The sequence below is a fragment of the Triticum dicoccoides genome, chromosome 3B (genome assembly GCF_002162155.2).
Source record: "Triticum dicoccoides isolate Atlit2015 ecotype Zavitan chromosome 3B, WEW_v2.0, whole genome shotgun sequence".
Lineage (NCBI taxonomy): Eukaryota > Viridiplantae > Streptophyta > Magnoliopsida > Poales > Poaceae > Triticum > Triticum dicoccoides.
Window position 1 is genome coordinate 730,284,477 of NC_041385.1, and position 7,306 is coordinate 730,291,782.

Below are 7,306 nucleotides of genomic sequence, written 5' to 3' on the forward strand. Positions count from 1 at the left end.
AATTCCCATGAGTCTGGTATATGACCAGGTAGCGTTAGCCGCTAAGTATTCTCAATAGGAACGGGCTTTTGCGACATCGCGCTCCTCCTCCAGGGCATCCAAGTTATCCTGCCGATCTAACTCGGCTTCCTTCTCTTCGTACATGCGTACGCGTGACGAATCATGTATTGTGTCGCAGGGTAGTACTACTTCCGCACCGTACACCATGAAAAATGGTGTATATCCGGTGGTGCGATTCGGTGTGGTCCGCAGCCCCCAGAGTACGGAGTCGAGCTCCTCTACCCAGTGCGTATCCGATTCTGTTAAAGATCACACTAGTCCGGGTTTGATGCCACTCATGACGAGACCGTTTGCCCGTTCGACCTGGCCGTTTGTTTGGGGGTGGTAGACGGAAGCGTAGTCGAGCTTAATGCCCATTTTGCCGCACCAAGTTTTCACTTCTTCGGCTGTGAAATTTGAGCCATTATCAGTGATGATGATGTGGGGGACACCTTATCGGTGTACGACCCCGGATATGAAGTCTATAACAGGTCCAGATTCGGCCGTTTTAACTGGTTTGGCTTCTATCCATTTGGTGAACTTGTCCACCATGACCAATAAGTATTTTTTCTTATGGCTTCCCCCTTTAAGGGGCCCGACCATATCCAGCCCCCAGACCGCAAAGGGCCAAGTTATGGGGATTGTTTGGAGAGCGGTAGGGGGCATATGGCTCTGATTGGCGAAGAGCTGGCAACCGACGCAATGTTGGACAAGGTCCTGTGCGTCTGCTCGGGCCGTTGGCCAATAGAAGCCTGTACGAAAGGCCTTGCTGACTAGTGCTCGAGCCGCGACATGGTGTCCGCCCAGTCCGGCAAGGATTTCAGCCAATAGTTGCCGCCCTTCCTCTTCGGAGATGCACCTTTGGAGCACTCCGGTCGCGGTTTTCTTATAGAGTTCCCCTTCGTGGACCTTGTAAGCTTTAGAGCGCCAGACTATGCAGCATGCTTCGTTTTGGTCTTTGGGGAGCTCCTGCCTATTTAGGTAGGCCAAGAAAGTCTCGGTCCACGGGGCAATTACGGCCATGATTTCGTGGGCCGAAGATGCTATTTCGGTGGCGGAGCCTCCGATTGTGTCTGATGGTTCGGAATCTGGGGGTGTGTTCGGGTCCGTGCTGGTATCGCTGGACTCCCCTTACCATACTACGGATGGCTTGAACAACCTTTCCAGGAATATGTTAGGTGGGACAGGGTCGTGTTTGGCGATGATGCGGGCAAGGACGTCCGCCGCTTGATTGTTTTCTCGAGCCACATGGTGGAATTCGAGCCCCTCGAACCGAGCTGACATTTTGAGGACGGCATTACGGTAGGCCGCCATTTTTGGATCCTTGGCATCGAAGTCTCTATTTATTTGTGATATTGCAAGGTTCGAATCCCCGCGCACTTCCAGGCGTTGGATGCCCATAGAGACCGCCATCCGAAGACCATGCAACAAAGCCTCATATTCGGATGCATTGTTGGAGTCTGTGTAAAGTATTTGGAGGACATACTGGACCGTGTCTCCGGTGGGAGACGTCAGGACTACACCTGCTCCCAATCCGGCCAGCATTTTAGAGCCATCGAAGTGCATGATCCAATTGGAGTATGCGCCGTACTCTTTAGGGAGTTTGGCTTCCATCCATTCGGTGACAAAGTCGGCGAGTACTTGCGACTTGATGGCCCGCCGTGGTTTGTACATTATGTCAAACGGAAGGAGCTCAATGGCCCATTTCGGAATCCGGCCCGTAGCATCGCGGTTGTTTATTATGTCATTGAGTGGTACTTTGGAGGCTACTGTGATCGAACACTCTTGAAAGTAGTGTCGCAGCTTCCGGGATGCCATGAAGACTGCATATGCTATTTTTTGATAGTGTGGGTATCGGGATTTGCATGGGGTGAGGACTGTGGATACGTAATAAACCGGCTTTTGGAAAGGGAATTTGTATCCGTCAACCTCTCGTTCGACGACGAGTACTGCGCTTACAACTTGATGTGTTGCCGCTATGTACAATAGCATAGGCTCGCCGATGTTCGGCGCTGTTAGGACTGGATTACTGGCCAATAAGGTCTTTATTTCGCCGAGTCCGGCCGTGGCTGCATCCGTCCATACGAAGTGTTTGGTGCGCCCAAGGAGGCGGTAAAGAGGCAATGCCTTTTCCCCTAGCCTGGAGATAAAGCGACTCAAAGCGGCCACGCATCCAGCTAGCTTCTGGATGTGCTTGAGGTCTGTTGGTATAGCCAACTGAGACAGAGCTCGGATTTTTGCCGGATTCGCTTCGATTCCTCTATTGGAAACAATGAAGCTCAGCCAATTCCCCGATGGGACGCCGAAGACGCATTTTTCGGATTCAACTTAATGTCGTATGTCCGGAGGTTATCGAATGTGAGCCTCAAGTCATCTATCAGAGTTTCGACATGTCTAGTTTTTATGACCACGTCGTCCACATATGCTTCCACTGTTTTGCCGATTTGCTTTTCCAGGCATGTTTGAATCATGCATTGATAGGTTGCACCGGCATTCTTGAGCCCGAAGGGCATAGTGTTGAAGCAAAAAGGGCCATATGGCGTTATAAAAGTTGTTGCAGCTTGGTCAGACTCTGCCATCTTTATTTGATGGTATCCAGAGTATGCATCGAGAAAACACAGCGAGTCATGTCCAGCTGTGGCATCGATGATATGATCGATGCGAGGGAGGGGAAAGGGATCCTTGGGGCAAGCCTTATTGAGGTCTTTGAAGTCAACACATAGGCACCAGGATTTGTCCTTCTTTGGTACCATCACCAAATTTGCCAGCCAATCCGGATGTTTAATGTCTCTGATGAATCCGGCCTCGAGTAGCTTGGCTAACTCTTCCTCCATTGCCTGTCGTTTAGGCTCTGAGAATCGCCTTAGGGTCTGCTTGACTGGTTTGTATCCTTTTAGGATATTGAGGCTGTGTTCGGCCAATCTGCGTGGGATGCCTGGCATGTCCAATGGGTGCCAGGTGAAAATGTCCCAATTCTTGCGTAAGAAATCTCGTAGTGCGGCGTCCATCGCGGGGCTCAGATGTGTCCCGATGGAAGCTGTCTTCATGGGATCCGTTGGATGGACCTGGAATTTGACTATCTCGTCTGCAGGTTTAAATGAGGTGGACTTGGGTCGCTTGTCTAGTATCACGTCGTTCCTGTCCACGGTGGCCCGCAGTGTTGTTAACTCTTCGGCTGCTAGGGCTTCAGATAATGCTTCCAAGGCTAGTGCTGCGGTTTTATTTTCGGCGCGAAGCGCAACGTCCAGATCACTGGCTAGAGTGATGATTCCATTGGGTCCGGGCATTTTAAGCTTCATGTACCCATAATGTGGTACAGCTTGAAAGCTTGTAAACACGTCCCGCCCTAGAAGGGCATGGTATCCGTTGCTAAAAGGAGCCACCTACAATGTTATTTCTTCGGACCTATAATTCTCCGGGGTGCCGAATACCACATCGAGTGTGATTTTTCCCGCACACCGTGCTTCCCGAGTAAGGATAATTCCCCTGAAGGTCGTGTCGCTTTGTTCAATGCAGCTTTTATCAATCTCCATCCGTCTAAGTGTTTCTTCATAAATCAGATTTAATCCGCTTCCGCCGTCCATGAGTACTTTAGTGAGCTGAAAGCCATCTACGATCGGGCTAAGAACCAGAGCGGCTGGTGCCCGGACAGTCTGGAATCGAGGTTCATCACTGGCATTAAAAGTTATAGCAGTGTCGTTCTAGGGGTTTATTTTTGCCACATGGTAAATTTCAGCGGAGCTTCAACGAGCTCGCTTGCGCCTATTGTTCGAGGCAAAAGTCTCGAAGACTGTTAGTACCGTATCGTGTTCGCTGGCAGGATGTTGTTCCGCTTTATGGCCCACAAGAAGATCCTCACCACTTTTTGCCACCTGCCGGAGTATCCTACATGCCCTAAGGCTATGAGTAGGTGTTGTATCCAGAGTACTGTGGATCTTACATGGCCCGTCGAGCCATTCTTCCAATACGGATCCCCGCCCTGCGGTGGGCTTTGGTTTCTTGGGGATTGGGTCGGACGACTTACGAGAGTTCATCCGTTTAGTTCGGACAAAGGTCTGGGTGAGAGCAGTACTATCCCAAAAGTCTGTTTTGGTCTTTCAAGCGCTCTCCATTGCACAGTACTTCTGTACTATGATTGCCAAGTCCGCGAAGCGTACTATGTCACGGCGACTTATAGCATTGAGGAGTCCTTTGTCCATGCAGTTTTTGCAGAAAAGTGAGGCCATGTTCTCCTCACGGCAATCCCTGACCTTGTTAAGCACATGAGGAATCTGGCCCAGTAGTGATGTATGGTTTCCTGGGGCTCTTGCCTGATGCGGGAGAGACAGTTTAAGTCCAGGTAGGTGCTATTAGCAGAATCCGGATTTTGATCCGATTTAACGGCCAAGAGTGCGGGCGGTTCCGAGCTTAACAGCTCAGAATCCAGAGTGCTGCCCAATTTCTTCGGCCCAATGCGCGATTCTATGTCCAGGACCTGGGTCAAGTTTTCCTTTGAGCAGGTCTTCGGCTCAAGGAGTTCGGTGATCCAAACATAATTTGTCCTCAATGTTGAGGGTCAATCCGCGTGTGGTTCCTCCACTATCACTATCTCGTGGGTGGCCGGTGGGGACCTGATGTCCCTTCGGCCGGGTTTAAGCCCAATCCGGTCATAGTCCGTAGCGACTCCCAGAGCGGTGATGCGATCCAAGAGTTCGTTAAGGGAGGAGAGCTCCATTGGATCCATCTGTTCGGCAAGTTCCGAACTGACGCGAAGGTTATGATTGATGACCCGAGAAGCCATCGTCGGCGCCACCGTCGATGGGGCGGCCATGATAAAGCCGCCAAGCCGGAGCGTCTAGCCTACAGCCAGATCCCCCTTCGAGGTAATGTCGTCCTTGATGATGGGATGAGCCATCGAGCCTTGCAGCAACGTCACAGAGGAACTCTCAATGAAAGCACCAATGTCGGTGTCAAAACCGGCGGATCTCGGGTAGGGGGTCCCGATCTGTGCGTCAAGGCTGATGGTAACAGGAAGCGAGGGACACAGATGCTTACCCAGGTTCGGGCCCTCTCGATGGAGGTAAAACCCTACTTCCTGCTTGATTAATATTGATGATATGGGTAGTACAAGAGTAGATCTACCACGAGATCGTGGAGGCTAAACCCTAAGAGCTAGCCTATGATGGTATGATTGTAATTGTGATCGGCCTTCTAAGGACCAACCTCTCCGGTTTATATAGACATCGGAGAGGGCTAGGGTTTACATGGAGTCGGTTACAAGAAAGGAAACACAATATCCGGATCGCCAAGCTTGCCTTCCACGCAAAGGAGAGTCCCATCCGGACACGGGCCGAAGTCTTGAGTCTTGTATCTTCACGCTTCAATAGTCCGGACATTGTACATAGTCCGGCTGTCTGGATACCCCCTAATCTAGGACTCCCTCAGTGGGCAAGGAACACAACCCTCTCATGGGGTCCCAGAGTCGGAATAATATGCCATGCATCCGGCAGCCGGTGCGCGATATCTACGACCAAGTATCCGGCCACCCGGAGCTTCATAATATGCTCCTCCTTGACGGTGGAGGCCACCCACTTGCCTCTTGCTCCGGACATGTTTGGTTGTGCGGAGAAGGCGTGAACTAGGGCGCTGGAGCTCGAGGGTGCAAGAATGGATAAACGGAGGAGGAAGAAGGCGTGGGTAAAAATGGGGAATCCTTATCCCTTTATAGAGGCAACGAAAACGGTGCGCCTCCCCACTTGCCCGTTGAAGATCGCTTATTTCCCAAGCGCCATGATTGATGGCGCGGTTGGGTTACCCATACCCGTATTGATGGGAATCTCGTGATAAGGGGACATGATCTCTGCTTTGACAAGACATGCCGAGGAAACCGCCTCGCAATATGCGTTGTGGCTAGTTGTGGGAAAATGGTTCGAATAATGACTCGACCATAGTGTCATGTCACGTTGTCTGAAGTTGTCAGCAGATTACATTTGTGGAATATCGTTCTCTCTATGGTGGTATGTGAAGATCATCTTGCAGATCCGGACACAATTTAAGAGTTCGATAATTACTTTGGAGTATTCGGAGATGGAACCCACCTTGCAATGCCGAAGACAATCTACGCGCCGGACTCACCATCATTGAAGCCTGGTTCAGGGGCTACCGAGGGAGTCCTGGACTAGGGGGTATCCCGACAGCCGGACTACATACTTTGGCTGGACTAATGGACGTGAAGATACAAGACTCAAGACTTCGTCCCGTGTCCGGATGGGACTCTCCTTTGCGTGGAAGACAAGCTTGGCGATCTGGATATTAGATTTCCTTCTTTGTAACCGACTCTGTGTAAACCCTAGCCCCCTCCGGTGTCTATATAAACCAGAGGGTTTGTTCCATATAGGGACAATCATAATCATCATAGGCTAGCTTCTAGGGTTTAGCCTCTACGATCTCGTGGTAGATCAACTCTTGTAATACTCATATCATCAAGATCAATCAAGCAGGAAGTAGGGTTTTACCTCCATCGAGAGTGCCCGAACCTAGGTAAAACATCGTGTCCCTTGCCTCCTGTTACCATTAGACTTAGACGCACAGATCGGGACCCCCTACCCGAGATCCGCCGGTTTTGACAGCGACACTTACGACCATACAAAGATTCATATGGTGACATCCTTAAACTGGTCTGGAACCCATTGTTATACGAGAATTCGGCGTACGGCAAGCAATATTCCCATTGTGGCCCTTGGGCCAAAACACAGGCTCGGAGCATATCTTCGAGTATTTGATTTACTCTTTCTGTCTGCCCATCCGTCTGAGGATGATAAGCGGTACTGTGTTTCAACTCTGTTCCGAGGGCCTGATGTAGACGGGACCAAAAAGTGGAGGTGAAAAGTGATCCTCGGTTAGAAGAGATGGTTTGGGGAACTCCGTGCAGACTGACAATTCTGGATACATACAGTCGTGCGAGCTCGTCTGCTCGGTATGAGGTTTTGATTGGGAGGAAGTGGGCCACCTTGGTTAATGTGTCTATGATGACCCAGATCGCATTATCGCCTCATCAGGTCTTAGATAGTCCTGTGATGAAATCCATACAGACATCGTCCCATTTCCATTGTGATACTAGTAGTGGTTGGAGAAGTCTGGCTGCTTTATGATGTTCTACCTTTACTTTGTTGCATATGTCGCAATAGGCTATGAAATAAGCAATGTCTTTCTTCATTCCATCCCACCAGAATATTTGTCGAAGGTCTTCATACATTTTTGTTCCTCTAGGGTGGATTGAATACGAGGA